Source organism: Schistosoma mansoni (assembly GCF_000237925.1).
Source record: "Schistosoma mansoni, WGS project CABG00000000 data, supercontig 0271, strain Puerto Rico, whole genome shotgun sequence".
NCBI classification, from domain to species: domain Eukaryota; kingdom Metazoa; phylum Platyhelminthes; class Trematoda; order Strigeidida; family Schistosomatidae; genus Schistosoma; species Schistosoma mansoni.
Genome location: NW_017386134.1, coordinates 1 through 20,699, shown reverse-complemented (window position 1 = coordinate 20,699; position 20,699 = coordinate 1).

The window sequence follows — 20,699 nt, the reverse complement described above, 5'->3', positions numbered from 1 at the left end:
GTAGTCGTATCTTTTTTTGGTTAAAAGTATCCTACCTGTTTTTATTTGATGAATAAATGCAACATTATTGATAATTTTGCAGTAAATAAATAAAGAAATTTTGAAATAAATGAAAGAATTCAATCAATTGCATGAACTGTATTTGGTTTACTGTAAGAGGCCACACATTTGACAGTTCGAACAAGAAAAGATATTCAAAGACGTTTTTCATGTAACAAGGAACCTCAAACTGGTTTACTGAAGACGTTAAATCAACTTTGATTCATGAAGAGAAATTTGATCAAGAAAACTCAGTTATAATTCGAGCTCAACGAAAATTAATGGCTTACCATAATAGTAAATATAAACTTCATCGATTAGACTATCGTAGAATCGAAAGGAGAATTTCGGTTTAACAGACTAAAATGATGCAAACATATGAATATGTAGTTCTATTGCAAAATTAATTCAACTCACGTATGAAAAGTGAAAGTTTCGATAACTGTCATTGAAAGCTGGTTGAGACTGATTAAGATGAATCCTCATTGAATAATGATAATGAAGAGACTGGAGTATATGTATCAGAATTTAACTGACATAACTTACATAACGGTACGAATCATTTTCAAAAATGATATTCTCATAGCTCTGCAAATTAGGGTTTTCGCAAATATCATCGCACTTGAAATATCTATATGGCCAAATGATGATCAGTTGAAACGATAACCATAGACTACGCAAAATGGTATATCTAAAATGATCAAGATGAACAAATCAACGGTATCTCATTATATCAAAATTTGCATAGAAATCTTAAGTTCATTCAGCACTTACCTCATCTTCTTGTGTAAAGTTATAAATCAAATTTTGATAGAACTTGTCAGGTTTATATAGACTTTTGAAGTGTTTGTTTGTTTCTTCGTGATTCGATGGTTCAAAGTGACCATTGGAAAAATCTAATTTATTAAAATCACACGTTCATTGAAAACCAATCATGAAGGTAAATGACCTCATCATTATCCAATACGCTTCTGACTGTTGAGATGATTAGCTGAGATTTATCAGCCGTTGATCTAAAATTCATGACCCCTGTGATTGACAATATTTCAAAATATGCGGTTGCCCAAGTTGTTATTCAAAATTTGTGCTTATTTGTCTACGAACAAACAGTTTCTTATCTGGTATAATTTATTGACTGATCGTCACCGATCAGTAGTTTTGATTTGATTGGATGAAATTGAAGTAGCACAAACTGTTTTGATTGGAAAATAATAGTTACCCTTTTACCCATTAACTTCATCGTCGTTCATTATGAAATTGTAACTTTTAAAGAAAGTCATATCTATTCTTTTTGCAACCATATTATAACACTGATTGTTAAAAAGTGTCTAAATGAAAAACGATAATCTATTCAAATTATTAACGCAGAAATAGATGTAATTGTATTCAGTTATGTTGATTGAGCTTTTGAAAGAATGTAATAAAAGAAATAAAATGCATTTTACTGAAAGTGAACTGTTGAAAATGGAGAACGATATCTCCCTCGTGACACAGATTTGAAATAACAACAGTGATTATTGTATCTGAAAATTGAAAAGTTTGACAATACAGAAGTGGAGGACTGATTCGAATTCAGTGTTTCGATGAATGATTACCATACATCATTTGAACTTGTATTAATTGTAATCTGTGTCGAAATATACGAGAATTTCACTGTGATAAGATAATATCAAGTGTATACTTAACTCACACTGAACATAGAATTCTGATGAATGAATAAAAGTCTGTACTTCCGTAAGTGAATAATAATTTTAGCAGACTGAGATGGGAATATTTGTTTTGCATGATATTTCAAAAAGGTTTACCTCCCGACTCAGTGTGGTTGTACTGATTTACTTGAAAATGATGTTGACACTAATCAAAATGTTTTCTCGAATCTCACGGTCTATTGTCGAAAGAAACGTCTTTGGGTAATTTCGTTAATTCATCAATTTCAAAGTTGTTTTCAATGGTACATTTCTCATTCTATGCTGTAGATCAATATCTGATCAGCAGAGGAAACGTATCTGTGTATGTAATAGTGTTAATGAGTGACTGTGTTCAGTAAGAGTATGACGGACATGATTAAGTATTCAGTGCAGTGTCTCCTTATATCTACCTGTGTATTTGACATATTTTTAAAAGCGAATGTGTTGTATGTACGCGAAACGTTCAGCAACCTAAATGGGCTACATGCTGATGTAGTTACGCGACATCAACACTTACATTTTGTTAGTTCATGCATATAACCCACTATTCTCTAATCGTCTTAATAATCATTTCAAAAGCTTTCAAATGAATGACTTCGCTGCATCGTGAAGAATTCATAAGGCAGTAAGCAAGGTCTATGGTGAACGTTTGAAGTCATTATTAATATGATTATGAATAGACATCTAATATCCTGTTGAAACCTGACAGTTTTTTCTTAATGAATGTCAACCATCCATTCTATTCATACTTTTCGCCTTGTACATCTTTCAGTAGAAGTCGCACAAATGTATTTGTAGATGAATAAATGGGGAAACAGTAGTCTGTGGTAAAAAAGAGGAGTTCCACAAAGTTATCAGAGACCATCAAATCCATCGAAGAAGAGCTCGATTGGAATAAAAACAGGCTGATGTGGACTTTGCAGATTCGGATGCTCTAAGTAGGGGAAGCAATTTCATCTGTTTTCCATCTTCACGAGCTAGACGAATATTCACCGATGACGTAATTGATAATCATGGGCTGAATTTAATTTTATAAACCATTCGGGAAAATGCTACTTAACAATCTCAATCATTGAATGTAGTCAGAAATCAGGATGTTAATTTGAATGAACTTGCACAGTTACGAAGCATCTTTTACTACAGAATATCAAACTCAAGATAGATATGGCATCTTGCATTTCAGATGACAGACTATCCAGATATTTGAAAACTACATTCTATTCTGCTGAATTCCAATTTGTTTTCGTCAGGGAGAAACGCATTAGGACAGTCTGAAGAAACGATTAAGGCTCAGGGGTTCCTAAACGTTCCGCGGAGATAATGTTTACCGGAGGCACAGCTGATGATGAACTCAATATAGTCTGTAGAACACTTTTGGAGAATTTCATTAAAACTAGGTTAATTGACAATGCTGACTAGTGATGAACAGAGAGACAAAATTGCCGGATTTCAGTTTCGTAATGGTTTTCATTGATTGTTTGTTATTTCAATTATTAGTATTTCCTCCCTTCTATTTTGAAAAGTAGATAGTCTTCTTTAACACATCTACTTCACTCGACACAATGTGTTTGACGACAAAACGTTATGGTTGTAGTGATCAAGTAGAAAATATTGTCCAACGAGGACAAATAATTCAAGATGAACAATCTTGTATGACCGGAATACAACACCGACTCCTTTCGTCCACTCCAAACTTTTCACATGAACTTCAGTGACTTAACGGTTCAGTCACGAATACGTGTTTCAATATCACATATTATGGTCGAATCTATTTGATTACTTCCAAATTATTATGTATTTTAACATAAGAATTATTTTTTCTAAAAGTAACAATAGTGATAATAATATTGTACATAATGTTATGGTGTGATCTGTCTGTTGACCTCAGTTCTCTTCATTGTTGAAATATGAAAGATGGTACTTCCTTGTTGTTTATCATCAGATTTTATCCGCATAATCAGACTATATGACATTTTCTTTTGTTTATTGAGCATGATAAGAGTTTTCGAAATGATAATGAATGTCACTCTCTATCATTGCATTCATATGACCGTTGATCATCGATACAGACCGAACAAGATTGAATGAAGTATTCATTTGACATATGACTACTACTTTTGTCTAGACAAAATGTAGTGAAAACAGATACTTTGTTCGTCGATTCAAAGAAGATCTTGATTCAGCTATGAATGAACACCGAAATTCCCCTACTATCTTATTTCGAATGAGTCTAGTAACACTTGTCGTATAGAGTTACCTAGATTTCACGCCTTCAGTTTATGGATCCACGGATGTATCATCTGTAACCACAATGTCTTCAGACTCAACCTTAAAATATGTCTCATCCTTATTGACTACGATGCCATGAAAAATCATTTTGATGACCTATGCCACATCACATTTTGTGTCACGTTCCATACCAATCACTGTTATTGATTAACTCACGGTTAAGCGATATTCTGGATAAACATATTCCATTGTTCATCAAATGTATGTTTGTATTTAACTTCAACTCAAGCCTTGTATAGTGGTTAGGTGGACGTCACCACATTTCACGTGAAATCGAACACATTGTAAATCATTATTTCATATTTAGATTCGTCGTATTTTGCGTAAGAATTGAAATGTATTTTATCGTCATTAAGCATTTCGTGGAAGAAAGAATTTGCTACAGCTGTGATCCTTAACTATTCTCTAGACTGTCGAGCACAGAGTCTTTTGTTAGCCAAAGTCAGAACAAGTATGCCATTCATTTTGTTATACTTTATCTGTTTTTATCTACAACGTAAATTTACACTGTTGATATAGAAAATAAATAACACAGTTAGCATTAGTGAAACAAACCCACTCTGAACTATTTCTCTATATTGATTACATGACCTGTAAATTTTCCACACTCCAAAGTATTCCGCCATAATCTACTTACAAGGAAAATTCGCTCCCATCCTTTGTTCTCTCCAATGATGCATACTACTCCTGTGAAAGCGCAATAAATATTCTATTAAATGTAAGATTATCTTGACATATAAATTAGACTAAAAGAAGGTTAAATATTCGGTCATTCCAATTAGAGAATCTACTAAGTAAAGTCACCTACCTGATGTTACTTTACATCAAAACTGTCTCTGTAAACCCTGACCATCTTCAATTTATATCTGAAATGATTTCAATAGCGCCGTCCATAATTCAACAAGACATGCATATACCAAGAAATAACAGTCCCCGTTCAAAGCACTTCTTTGTCATAATACATGTCATAAATGTACTAGTGAAACAATTTATAAACTAGTCAACTCAAAATAGTCTTATATCGCATGTTTCTTCTCTACATTTAGTGCGAGGTGAATGAGTTTCTTGCGGTTGTTTGGCCGGAAATAAGATTGAGTTATCGCGATATATATGAAAATGATGCTTTCTTGTCACACAAGGTTACAAGAATGTTTGATCATAAATTGACAAATTTCAACTTCAAAGCAAATCGTCTGTATGAATCAATCAATCTATGTGGTCAATTTACACAAAATACGGAACAATTAGTACCTTGTGGATAAATGGAATAATTAGTATTGATTCATTACAAAGATAGCTGGCGACTATCACACATATTTGATTAAAATAACATTTTATTGTGTCTTATACATTGAACTGTGATATGATTTACAATCTAACATGCTAACCTTGTTCTTATATAGGTTGTTTGGAGTCGGTCAAAAGTAAGATGGAAACATATGTTCCAATCTAATCAGCCTACATCACTGATCCCAACAATCTAACTTTGCTCTTCCAACACAAATATAGGTGAAGATAAATGAAATGCTACAAAGGTATTCTTCAAACCAATCCCAACCATCTGACATTATTACATGTGACTTTTTATTTCCTCGAAGTCATCAGTCAGAACAAGTACATATAGGGTCAGCATAATGTACAAAATTTACTCCGAAGAGTTTCAGTTGTGTTATTTTTCAGAAAGCCGCTATGATTACTTGAACGCACCTATTCTTCTTCTCCTTCTGAAAGACCTATTTCACTCCATTCCTCAATTACATAACACAGATCTAGAACACATAATGATACTTTGATTTTCTCGATCTGATCATGTTTGAAAAATAGATCGACATCGCAAACAGTGAAAGTAGTATTTTTAGAACTCAGAATTCAATTCATCTAGTCTACCATGAATGGATGCAAAATCATGTGGATAATGGCAACATAGAGATAATTTTGACAGCGATTTACTGAAACAAGACAATCATGTGATCACTGATTCTTCAGTCCATATTTTCTGTTTTTATGCATTTCCGTCAACAACAATTGATATAGCTGAAGGTATGTTGTTTATATTCATCGATAACCAACATTTGTTTTACTGTTGTTCAAAAGAGTGTTCACTCTGATAATTGTGGTACTTCATGAAGTTTACATATATATTGTTTGGTAATTATTTGCTGTTGAGTCTTTCAGTTTACGAAAGCTGGTATCAGGTTCTTATTTCGGCTTTTAAGTAATACTACTTTCAGAGTGTTATAAAATTTGGATGCTGAATTATGATACGTGAAGGAAGACCTGACTTCAGCCTGTTGGTTTGTTGATGGTCAGGAGAGCAGGCAGCAAGCACCCGACTTCCTGCCTTCTAATATTGGTCAATTTACAACACGAAAGATTTGATGAACAAGACTCATTTGTGTGCATAGACTACAGGACTGAATACAGTGCTTCAGCTGAGTGAACTTAAGTATATGAAAGATTTGAATTCATATGAATGAATAACATCAACTCTTATCTGAATCATTTGAAACATATTGGATTATAATCAGTGATGGTAAAGCCTTCATATAAATTGTGTAAGAATATAGTTATCATTATCAAGGTTTGACGTGATAATTTCAAATCAAGTGATGGATGTTATTGGATTCAGTTGATCATTGAACACTGCTTGATAGTGTGATCAAAATGTAACTGGTTACTTAATGCTTTTTCACACGATCATATTGGAAATCTTTGATTGTTAATTGAAAGAGTGTCTTTCATACAATTAACATATTCTAGATCTTCTCTCTATATGAATTACTTTACCTGTAAGTTTTCTAGGCTCTGGAATAATTTACCCCAAACTACCCGTATGTTAAACTCTCTCCCATTGTTTGTTCGCTCAATTAATGCTTTTTGCTCCTCTGAAAATGCATTAAATGCTCTAACGCCTGCAAGTGTATCTTACTCCACAAGTGAGATTATCGGAACTTTAAGTGTTTAACCTCTTACTTGCTATCATTGTTTTGTTGTTCCGTGCACTTTGCTTTTATCTTACTTTCTCTAGTTGTTGATAAGTAATAATAACTCGCTCTGGCACTGTAAATAACCTTACAGAACAATGTTGATCAATCATCAGGCTATCCACTTAATAAAAAAATGACAAGTTCCCTGGTGTTGCATTGGCTTGCCGTGACATATGCTATATTTAAACTATTTATCAATTACTAAACCAGCAAACATAAAACTTTTTTATATTTCATGTTTGTTCTCTATATTAAATGTTGATTTTTATAACAATCTGATCATGTCTGTAAACTGGTGTGAATTCTGTAAATATTATTTTCAGAATATATTATTATTATTATTGCACAATTCATCTGTGGACTAATTGGGCGTATTCTTCATGATTACTCTTATTGTTTAGAACGAATATAGATGTGTGGGTGCTCAATGTTTTGTAGTTACACCGGTCATTACATATGATGCAATAAGACTGAACAATAATTAGATAGAAGTAGAATGGAAGGTTTGGATTAGTGTGAGCCAAATAATGCTAGTCAATAGCTTGGGCTTGTGGAAATAAGCGTAAGGATGTAAGCAAAAAATTTGTATGAGTCAGTATTCTGCGACTTTTACATTTTTAAACAGTAAACCGTTTGTTTTTGCGAAGAAAACATAAGAAATATAAACTTTAAAACAAACCTTAAGCATCAGAAAGAAAATTAAACTGTCGAGGGAAAATATAATACCAGTTTAAAGAATCAATTAATAGAGTATATATAGTTGACAGTAGATCTATACGTATATACTTATATCCGTCTTATGATATTTTCATTGTTATCCTTCACATATATTAGAAACTCATATACGCAGGACTGAAGCCTTTGTCCAACGGAAGGATATTTGTACTTACCAACATAAATGATCTAGAAATCTGTGTTCGGTATTTGTTATGCCTGAAACTAAATCGATTCCGCGGTAACGAACGAAAGCCAATGACACAATGACACGATAAGCTATTCTAATCGGTTGTCCCAGGCCCCGCTAACTAGATGAAGAAGTCCAAGGCAAGTAGGGGAATATATATGTATTCCGTAAGCAGCCGAGTACAAGCAATCAAATAAGGGAAAAAGTCAAGCGCATTTATACAACAACAATTTGTCCTTGAGCATCACTGGTAAATAGCACACACAAAGAAACAATGGACCAATAGCGTTTAAGATAGTTTACAAGTGGGAAAATGACGTGAAGGTAAAAAGAGCGCTTTTGGCGCGAAAACAGCTAAATTCAAATTTTCAAGATAAAATTACAAGATTAAGCCATTTACCAAGTAAGTTCTGGGGATTTGACATCCCCAACAGTATTCAAAATGTTTATAACATGGATCAACAGACCATAGTTGCCTAGCTTTTGACTCCAGTAAGATCGGACAAGTGATCTTTAACATATTATTGTTATCTTAATATATAGATCGCCTATCCTCGTACACAATTACCAAAATATTCCGCGTCGGCGAATAACGGAATGAAATCATTCAAATACGAGAATGAATTTCAAATACGTATATTTTATACAATATTCGATCAGAACAAACGGACAAAAAAAATCAAGTAAAGAAAAGTAAGCAAAGCGATATGACGCGCGATGGCGAATACGAGTGAGCTAACTCTATTGACCAAGCGTTATTCATTATTTAACGTCATACAAAAATAAGCTACAGACATGGGATGAGTACGATAAGAAGTGAACACACATTCGCCCGTATAAAAACATTGATGTTTGATAAGTGAATAGTAAACAGGGTCAAAATATAGATCAAAAGTATTGGATAAATTTGTTTGTCCACTAGTTAAGATAAGGTGGATGGGGTTAACATAGAAACCGACACTACAAGACAATAGATATTAATAAACATAAGCAAAGAGGCTAACTATGTTTCTACTAATATCGTCAATTCAAATCATACATTCCTTGTTAAAAACAGCTTTTTCATTAGCATTAATTGAAATTGTAGTAGAAGAGGACACTAGTGAGGACAAACTTATGTACTTGAGTAGGGAATTACAGAATCCCCCAGAACAATCTGAGAACCATACAGTAAATTCTTTTTTCGCAAAATGTCAACCTTTTGTCTCAGACTTGGTTGTTTATTCATCCCAACACCAATCATTCCCTGTTCTAGTTGTCATTCTCTTTCCTTTGAGATTCTCAACTCTCTGTCATCAGGCATTTGATTTTATTTCATGAGATATACTGCTTATATCTGTTGACGTCAGTGAACACTTTTCTCCGGTGATGTTTGGTAATTTATACGTTACACTATGGACTGAGCTTGATTTAGGAATACTCAGTTGATCAGTTGCTATTACCCCTTATTTGTTATAAGGATTATAGATAAGGATGATTTGTGATGTTCCTCACAAAACTGATTTATCATAATAAAACAAATAATAATTATTGAGCATATATGGATGGACATTTTTATTCTCCCATTTGATTACTAACATCCAGTTAAATAGTATCTGATTGTTAAATATGATTTCATAATCTTCAATGAACAATAGTTCCCTAATACTTTTCATTCTTTATCAAACAACAAGGGCATCATTTCAATGTGTGGATCTTTAAATAAGAACGATCTGGTTTTATGTGTAAAGCTAATACATGAAACGGTAAAAACCTGAAACGTGTAAAGATCTCAAAATTACTTATTTATATCTGTTACTCATCATGTAGGAGCATAGGTCAACCAACAGCACTCCTACTGCATCCTACTCTTATGACCAACACTTTCCAGTTGTTTCCAGTTGCGGCTGCTTCCAATTCTGGTAGTAGTGCGCTTTTCGGCCTTACACTTTTCTGTTTACATTCATGGTTTGAAGTAGGGTCTGACCTCGTAATACAGTTTGATGATTTCCTCGAAGTAAGCTCTATCCCATCTAAACTTTTTTTCCAAATTTCCTCTCTAGTTGAAAGTTGGATTCAATCGTTTCGAAAAACATTTTTGAACATACAGTCACTTTTCAATCGAAGTATTTTTGAAATTAACTACCGTGATTATTCAGTTGCAAATCCGGTGAAAAAGATTCATTTTAATTTATTTTAAAGAAAACACACAGCAGTGTGCATGCACGGTTCTGCATAATGGACTCTTACATAAGTTATTTGGTTTAACTCATGCACAGTTACCTTTTGTATCACTGAACTAGCATCCAATCATATCAAATCGGTAACAACAAGCGCATGTTCTCTGGTATTCTTAGGTTTTTTCTCATGAATTTATACGAATTTAGATTTCTCTCCATTAATTCCAGTTTTTCATCAAGCTAATGGATTATCACTTACATATTCTATTGATATGAAGGTACTGAATAATATCCATGCGGCCAATAACCTATGGCTTAAAAATAAAAGTTCATCCTTAATTACATGGGACTTCTCATATATTATTCTCCAAGATAAATCATATTTATATTTGATTATATTTCTATTATCAACTAATCAATTAGTGATGGTCTTAAGATAGTTGAAAAGTGACCTCACGGTTCCATGGACAACTGCTTGTGGCCCATCGCTGGCCCATGCTGGCTTTGTGTTTCAAAATGACATTCCACCGGAGACATAAGTTGATGGGATAAGGTGAAGTATCACACTTTCAGAGTTGTCTCTTTATAATCATTACATCAGTTATGAGAAAGCAACAATACTTTACATGTGGGCGGTTTGATGATAGTACATTATTGCTGTCACGGGCTTATGTACTCATTAGCTCGACATCGCCCTCGAGCATTAAGTTTCTACTTTTAGTCCTACTGATCCCACAACAAAAAGTTTGACAAAGTATGACGGTAAGCAATACATTTTATAGCCTACATGTATTGGTTGATTTATGACGGTAGGCTGGCCTGATCAACATGTCAAGGTAACAACTACGTTCAGTCTCATTGTTTATACACATCAATATTTAACCACGTTAGAAATTGTTCTCAAGCACGTAGAAAATGCTTACTTCTAAGAGGTGAATAAATTATTACAGGAAGAGTAGGATGAATATTCTATGTAATTCATCTATTTAAAGTCCATATGAATATACGAAAGATGAATTTTACTAGTTATAACTTCACCAGATTAAGTAATTTTTAAACGATAATTTTTAACTACTCAGGTGAAACTTCAGTAGATTTTCACTACACAAATAATTGTGTTCATATCATTCACTGTATTATTATTATTATTCAATTACTCGGTCGGTAAAAAATAAATTGAGTTCTCATTAGATAATAGAATTGATGATTGAAATTAACAAGAATAATTGACTACAAACTCCGACTGTAGCTCTACAAGAGTTACTGCCGGTCCCAAGCCCGGGTAAAGGAGGTGGGTTGGGCATGGGGTTAGCGACCCCATCCCGTAGAAAAGCTAACTCGCTAAAAAAACGCTAACCAGAAAAAATAATTCAAACCATTTAAACTCTGCCCTCCGACTTGAAAGAATAATTATGACGTCTCATGATGAAAGCCGAAATTCTTCGGAAGTCACGAGACCGATGCACCTTCTAACAACCAGAGCAACACTCTTTATAGGTACATGGAACGTCCGGACAATGTGGGAGACAGGAAAGACCAGCCAAATAGCAATGGAAATGAGGAGATACAACTTGGCAGTACTCGGAATCAGCGAAACCCATTGGACACAAACTGGACAACAAAGGCTAGGTACAGGAGAGATGCTGCTGTACTCCGGTCACGAAGGGGAAAATGCTCCACACACTCAGGGAGTTGCTCTAATGCTGTCCAAAGAAGCACAAAATGCACTTGTGGGATGGGAATCTCATGGACCCAGGATAATCAAAGCATCATTCAGAACAAAGAAGAAGGGGATCACAATGAACGTTATCCAATGTTATGCACCCACCAATGATAGCAACGACGATGATAAAGATCAGTTCTATGAAAGGCTGCAATCAATTATAGCAAAGTGCTCACGAAAGGACCTCACCATCCTGATGGGAGATCTAAATGCTAAAGTTGGAGTGGACAACACAGGATATGAAGATATAATTGGACGACATGGACTAGGAGAAAGAAATGAAAATGGGGAGAGACTTGCAAACCTATGTGCATTCAACAAATTGGTTATAGGCGGCACCATATTCCCACACAAACGCATACACAAAGCTACATGGATCTCACCGGACCAAACCACAGAGAACCAGATAGATCACATCTGTATCAACAAAAAATTCCGAAGATCAATGGAAGATGTGAGAACCCGGAGAGGAGCTGACATAGCTTCAGATCACCACCTGGTTGTGGCCAAGATGAGACTGAAGCTTAAGAAACACTGGACAACTGGACAAACAGCACTACAAAGGTTCAATACAGCCTTCCTTAGAGATACTGACAAGCTCCATGAATTCAATATAATTCTCAACAACAGGTTCCAAGCTCTACAGGATCTACTGAAAGAACAAGAAACTACTTTGGAGGACAACTGGAAAGGGATAAAAGAAGCACTAACTTCAACGTGTCAGCAGGTTCTTGGTCCTAAGAAGCATCATCACAAGGAATGGATCTCTATGGCAACCCTGGACAAAATTCAAGAAAGGAAGAACAAGAAACTAGCAATTAACAACAGCCGAACACGAGCAGAGAAAGTCAAAGCACAAGCAGACTACGCAGAAGCAAACAGAGAAGTGAAGAAAAGCATTAAAGCCGACAAGCAGAAATATATGGGAGAACTAGCAACGGCGGCGGAAAAAGCTGCAAGAGAAGGGAATATGAAACAACTATATGATACAACGAAGAAATTGGCAGGGAGATATAGCAAACCGGAGAGACCAGTCAAAGACAAAGAAGGAAAGACAATCACGGATATTGAAGAACAGAGGAAAAGATGGGCAGAATACTTCGAGGAACTGCTGAATAGACGAGCCCCATTGAATCCACCGAACATCGAAGCAGCCCACACAGACCTTCCAATAGATGTCACTCCACCAACGATCGAAGAAGTCAAGATGGCCATCAGACAAATCAAAAGTGGGAAGGCGGCGGGACCTGACAATATACCAGCAGAAGCACTGAAGTCAGACATTGAAATAACTGCAAACATGCTTCACCTTCCATTCAAGAAGATTTGGGAAGAGGAACAAGTGCCAATGGACTGGAAAGAAGGATATCTCATCAAGATACCAAAGAAAGGAGATCTGAGCAAATGTGAGAACTACAGAGGTATCAGCTTGTTATCAGTACCAGGAAAAGTTTTCAACAGAGTGCTGCTGAATCGGATGAAAGACGCAGTAGACGCCGAACTTAGGGATCATCAGGCTGGATTTCGTAAGGATCGGTCGTGCACAGACCAGACTGCGACACTACGTATGGAGCTGAATCGTGGAGAACTACTACGGCCATCATCAGGAAGGTACAAGTATTTATAAACAGTTGTCTACGCAAAATACTCAACATCCATTGGCCGGATACTATCAGCAACAGAGTTTTATGGGAGAGGACAAACCAGCTTCCAGCTGAAGAAGAAATAAGGAAAACACGTTGGAAGTGGATCGGATATACATTAAGGAAATCACCAATGTGTACCACGACTCAATCCCTAACTTGGAATGGTGAAGGGAAGCGGAAGAGAGGAAGTCCAAAGAACTCAATACGCCGGGAAATAGAAGCAGATATGAAAAGGCTGAATAGCAACTGGAAAGAACTGGAAAGGAAGGCTCAGGACAGAGTTGGATGGAGAATGCTGGTGAGCGGACAATGCTCCTCGACGAGGGGTAACAGGCGTAAGTAAGTAAGTAATTGACTAGAACTGAATCTTTATCTGTAATTGAAATGATGGACCCAACATAACAGTAATGTGTATGATTGATGTTATTATTATTATCACTATTATTATTATTATCATGCAAATCGTCATCATCATCATTCAAATCGTCATCATCATCATCATCGTCCTAAATCGTTATTATTATGGCAAATTGATGAGTGACCATGATTACAATGACTTCCAGTTCAAGCTGAATTCAGCGCGTTTTTGAAGAAAACGAATAATAAGATCCATGAAATTTGTTTATACCATATCCTATAAGACTTTAAAAAGTAACTTAAGTGAACAGATAGATAGAGATTCCCAAATTTGCTCTATTCTCTCCTCAAATTAAAAAGAAACAAAGAAGGAGATTACCTTTTTGTTATGCAATTTTGCTTTGATCAATTTTACAAACCTCAAGTCGATTACTAAAAACTCATCAGCAAACGCGTCAATGTCCGACTACTTTGACTGTTGTAAGCCAAGTTTAACAAATGGAAGAAAAGCATTACATCAGATAATAAGAGTAGGAATAATGCCAGTCATCTGAACTGACGAGCTTTAGGTCCTGTGAACTGTATTATACACTTAAACCACTGACACAGCATACAGTGATTTATTAACTGATATCAGTTAACGGTCGGTGTGGCACAATCAACCTGTTTTTGCTGAGGAATCACAGATTAAGATGAACCGCGGTTCAATACTTCATGGTTTTCAGTTGTTTTCTAGTTTATATTATTTCGTGATGTTAATTCAATTCAACGAACAGTACAAACCGTTATTGATGATAGGTAACAATTGTGCATTATTTATTACTTTTGTAAAATAACAATGATAAATTGATGTAGTTCATTGTCACTAGGGTAAACATAGTTTCAGTTTTTTTATTTCTTCTAACATGGCTATGTCAATCAATAAATCAATATTTTATTGATGGCGAACATAAGAATATCTAGTAGCACAATGTTTAAAAGATCAAAAAGGGGAAAAAGGATTAGAACAGAAATCAATTGATGTGGAAATGTAGGAACACATGAAATGTGAGATAATTGATGTTACGTCCTTGAATCTATCTACCCACTTAGTGCCGAGTATAATGTAGATCAAGACCTTGACACGATAGGCTGACTGGCTCAACCTTGAGGCTAATATGCGTGAGTTCGAAGTGGGGATAGAGAGACGAAAACTATTCTATCCCTGATTGGTTGGCAAAATATAACGTCTAAATGACAATAGTTTTAGAACAGAAAATGCTATGGCAATGAATTATACATCAAACGAATGCTTATGATCTGTAGAATAGGCTAGGAGCAAACGTAAATGTTACAGTTTTACAAGCTTTGAATTAAATGAATTAACGTCCCCAAAAATAGCTTCCGTAATTTGTTAAGGCTTCTTGTTTTGCGTTCACATCATCTTCCCCCTTTACAAAAAAAGTTATGCTATCACTACCATTGACTGATGGCATAAAGGAAACTAGATTGCGTTAACTGGATTGGGTTAACTGGAATAAACAAAAAAAAAGAAGAAAAGTGGTTAGTCATTATTTGCAAGCAGTAGCTAAGATATCATCATCGATATTTCCCCCCGGGAAAATATGATCCTTTCTTGAGGTCTACCTGCATGGCGTCAGGTGCTTAGCGTTTCCGTCGTGATCTCCTATTAGGATGTAGTTGAAGTTTCACAGTCTTCTTAGTTGCTGAATTTCCTATGACGAAATTGTCCAAGTAAATTTCCCCCATTGAGCACGGTTTCTCGGCTTTCTGTTAAGTTGAAAATTGGGAACGACGATAGATTCTCCGCTTCGCCCCATGATGACGATTACATTGAGTTCTGATCTTTCTCACAACTATTATGGAAGCATCCCAGTTTGAATGATTTACTGGCTGAATGACACCTTGTGCTTCAAAACTGTCAAATTCTTGATCAACGGCTGACAGAGCAGCATAATGTACTGGTCGTTTTGGTCTGAAAATGGGCTTTGCATTTTGTTTTCGAAGATTATTTGCGTGAGGTGCGGTCGGCACTATAGAGGAATCAAATGTATGAGATTTTGAGACTTTACGACAGCAGACTTTGTTTAATGAATTTCGGAGTTATTCGATTTAGTATCATTATGAGAACAAATTAAATCGGAGGTATTCGATTCAGAAATATTACTAGAACATGTTACATCGGAAGCATTTACTTCATAGACATCAGGGGAACATAACACACCTGAGGCATTTGATTTAGAAGTATCATGAAAATTTTGGATAGAATCAGAGCAAGAATTATGAGAACATACTTCATTTAATACACTATTTAAGACATTGATCTTCTCAATCCAGTCCAATCCCAATAGATCTAAATCATGCCGATTTGATAGATAACAAACATCAGTGAATTTATGTTCCTTGAATTGCATGTTGCAGCTGACCTCTCCAGTTAGCTTCACTATGTCGCCTGAAGCATTTCGAGCAACATGTTTTGTTGGTCGGATGGGTGGGCACCCTAGCTTACCCCATGTGTTCTTGGAGATCAGTGTAATGTCGGAAGCAGTGTCCAACTGAAGACGAATAGGTTTTTCATTCACTAATAAATTCACATACTTCCGTTTACTTTGAAAACCAACTTTAAAAGTTGCAAATGTGCTTTTGACTTGACTCTGTGACTGTCGCTTCGCATTTACGCCACGATGTTTGGACTGACGTTTATCTGAGGAACAGTGACCTTCTTTATGACCCATGCGATGACATTGGTGGCATTTGTGGTTCTTGAATGGGCATAACTTCACAAAATGCCATGATCCGCAGAACCAGCATGGTGATGGTGGTTTATCAGAAGGTTGCTGTGTGTTGCCGTTTTTGTTTGGAAGATTTGGAAGATCTGCATGCATTTATTGAAGCAAGATTGGAAGTCTTTGCCTTTTGCTGTACCATCGTGGTATCATGTTTAAGATTTAACAACCGTTGACACTCGTTTGTGACCATTTGCAAGGGTCATGTTAGGCTCCTGCTCAATGCGCGATAGAATTCTGGTACGTATATCCATATCTTCCGGATTCTTTAGTCCACAGATAAAAATCAAACACTTAAATTGATCTGCTGTAATTTCATTTATTCTGAAACGTTCGCATTCTTTATTTACTTGTCCAGCGTATGTTAGATAATCATAAGATAAGGATTTTGATATTTGAAAACACTGATAACGGATGCTGAATAATGAGGATTGTTCACCAAACATTGTGGACAAGGTTTGGACTGTCTCATTAAAAGATAAATCTCGTGGATTTTGTGGCAAAAAGAAATTCACATATTTGTTATATTCAAGTGTTCCGAGTCTTCTCAAGAGTAGGCGAACTTTGGCTGCATCATCAAGATTTGAGCATTCAACACGAAATGTGTCTTCAAAACGACGAAACCAGGAATCGAAAATAATACCAGAATCGGGATCATAATTGAATTCACAAATAGAATTTGCGATGCTGTCATATTTATCTGACTGAGAATTTGAAGATGAATGAAATGAGAGCTTCTGCATCAATGCATCTAAAAGCTTCATTTGGTTTGCATCATTCTGAGCTTGCTGAATTTGTAGAATAGTTTTAAGGTCATCCAAAGAAACAGACATTTTTGATTTGGATCAATCAATATTTCAAAAAAATCTCCGTCGCCACTTTTGTTACGTCTCTGAATCTGTTTACCCACTTAGTGCCGAGTATAATGTAGATCAAGACCTTGACACGATAGGCTGACTGGCTCAACCTTGAGGCTAATATGCGTGAGTTCGAAGTGGGGATAGAGAGACGAAAACTATTCTATCCCTGATTGGTTGGCAAGCACGCGAGAAAGAGAAGACAAAGACAACTGGAACACTAATCACACTAATCACTAATCACTTCCAACCCCAATCTAGCACTCGAATTCCCAATTCACATTAGTATGAAAAAGAGAATTCAGCGAAGAAAATTTTCTTTTCGACGAAATCATTTACTTAAGCTGTACATTCGTATATATAGTGATATGGAAAATATATGTCTATTACTTACTTACTTACTTACGCCTGTTACCCCTCGTCGAGGAGCATTGTCCGCTCACCAGCATTCTCCATCCAACTCTGTCCTGAGCCTTCCTTTCCAGTTCTTTCCAGTTGCTATTCAGCCTTTTCATATCTGCTTCTATTTCTCGGCGTAGTGTGTTCTTCGGCCTTCCTCTTTTCCGCTTCCCTTCCGGATTCCAAGTTAGGGATTGAGTCGTGATGCACATTGGTGATTTCCTTAATGTATATCCGATCCACTTCCAACGTCTTTTCCTAATTTCCTCTTCAGCTGGAAGCTGGTTTGTCCTCTCCCATAAAACTCTGTTGCTGATAGTATCCGGCCAATGGATGTTGAGTATTTTGCGTAGACAACTGTTTATAAATACTTGTACCTTCCTGATGATGGCCGTAGTAGTTCTCCACGTTTCAGCTCCATACAGTAGGACTGTCTTGACGTTCGTATTAAAAATTCTGACCTTGAAATTGGTTGACAGTTGTTTTGAGTTCCATATGTTCTTCAATTGTAGAAATGCTGCCCTTGCTTTGCCAATCCTCGCCTTTACATCTGCATCCGATCCTCCTTGTTTATCAACGATGCTCCCCAGGTACTTGAATGTTTCCACCTCTTCCAGAGTTTCGCCATCAAGTGTGATTGGGTTGGTGTTCTCTGTGTGGCATTTGAGAATCTTGCTTTTTCCTTTGTGAATATGGAGACCTATCGATGCGGAGGCTGCTGCTACATTTGCGGTCTTCATCTGCATTTGTTCGTGTGTATGAGAGAGGAGGGCTAGGTCATCTGCGAAGTCCAAATCATCTAATTGATTCTGAGAGGTCCATTGCATTCCGTATTTCCCTTCAGATGTCGAATTCTTCATAATCCAGTCAATCACTAGAAGGAAGAGGAATGGGGAGAGTAGACAGCCTTGTCTGACTCCGGTCCTTACTGGAAATGCATCTGTCAGCTGTCCTCCATGCACCACTTTGCACTGTAATCCATCGTATGAGTTTTGGATAATGTTGACAATCTTTTCAGGAACTCCATAGTGTCGAAGAAGTTTCCATAATGTTCTCCTATCCACGCTGTCAAACGCCTTCTCATAGTCAATAAAGTTGACGTATAGTGATGAGTTCCACTCAACTGATTGTTCAACGATGATCCGTAGTGTCGCAATCTGGTCTGTGCACGACCGATCCTTACGGAATCCAGCCTGTTGATCCCTAAGTTCGGCGTCTACTGCGTCTTTCATCCGATTCAGCAGCACTCTGTTGAAAACTTTTCCTGGTACTGATAACAAGCTGATACCTCTGTAGTTCTCACATTTGCTCAGATCTCCTTTCTTTGGTATCTTGATGAGATATCCTTCTTTCCAGTCCATTGGCACTTGTTCCTCTTCCCAAATCTTCTTGAATGGAAGGTGAAGCATGTTTGCAGTTATTTCAATGTCTGACTTCAGTGCTTCTGCTGGTATATTGTCAGGTCCCGCCGCCTTCCCACTTTTGATTTGTCTGATGGCCATCTTGACTTCTTCGATCGTTGGTGGAGTGACATCTATTGGAAGGTCTGTGTGGGCTGCTTCGATGTTCGGTGGATTCAATGGGGCTCGTCTATTCAGCAGTTCCTCGAAGTATTCTGCCCATCTTTTCCTCTGTTCTTCAATATCCGTGATTGTCTTTCCTTCTTTGTCTTTGACTGGTCTCTCCGGTTTGCTATATCTCCCTGCCAATTTCTTCGTTGTATCATATAGTTGTTTCATATTCCCTTCTCTTGCAGCTTTTTCCGCCGCCGTTGCTAGTTCTCCCATATATTTCTGCTTGTCGGCTTTAATGCTTTTCTTCACTTCTCTGTTTGCTTCTGCGTAGTCTGCTTGTGCTTTGACTTTCTCTGCTCGTGTTCGGCTGTTGTTAATTGCTAGTTTCTTGTTCTTCCTTTCTTGAATTTTGTCCAGGGTTGCCATAGAGATCCATTCCTTGTGATGATGCTTCTTAGGACCAAGAACCTGCTGACACGTTGAAGTTAGTGCTTCTTTTATCCCTTTCCAGTTGTCCTCCAAAGTAGTTTCTTGTTCTTTCAGTAGATCCTGTAGAGCTTGGAACCTGTTGTTGAGAATTATATTGAATTCATGGAGCTTGTCAGTATCTCTAAGGAAGGCTGTATTGAACCTTTGTAGTGCTGTTTGTCCAGTTGTCCAGTGTTTCTTAAGCTTCAGTCTCATCTTGGCCACAACCAGGTGGTGATCTGAAGCTATGTCAGCTCCTCTCCGGGTTCTCACATCTTCCATTGATCTTCGGAATTTTTTGTTGATACAGATGTGATCTATCTGGTTCTCTGTGGTTTGGTCCGGTGAGATCCATGTAGCTTTGTGTATGCGTTTGTGTGGGAATATGGTGCCGCCTATAACCAATTTGTTGAATGCACATAGGTTTGCAAGTCTCTCCCCATTTTCATTTCTTTCTCCTAGTCCATGTCGTCCAATTATATCTTCATATCCTGTGTTGTCCACTCCAACTTTAGCATTTAGATCTCCCATCAGGATGGTGAGGTCCTTTCGTGAGCACTTTGCTAGGGCTTCATCAACATACAGCAGTTCGCTATGTCAACATTTATTGACAAGTAGGCTCAGCAAATTACATCGTAGAGACAAGACGAAGAAATTAGTTTTATCAAGTTTTTAAGTAGAATGTGATGCATTCGTCATTCTTCTTTAGTTAGAAAAAAACGCCCACTCTCAATAACTATTTATATTTGGAATAGAAGTAGTCTCTAGTGAAAGAGAAGATTGTAGTGCCGTGCTTCAATAATAGTTCACTTCGATAACCGTTATTATACCAATCTTAGCGGTGTATAAAATCAGAAGGCAAAAGGAAGTGGCAACAACATTT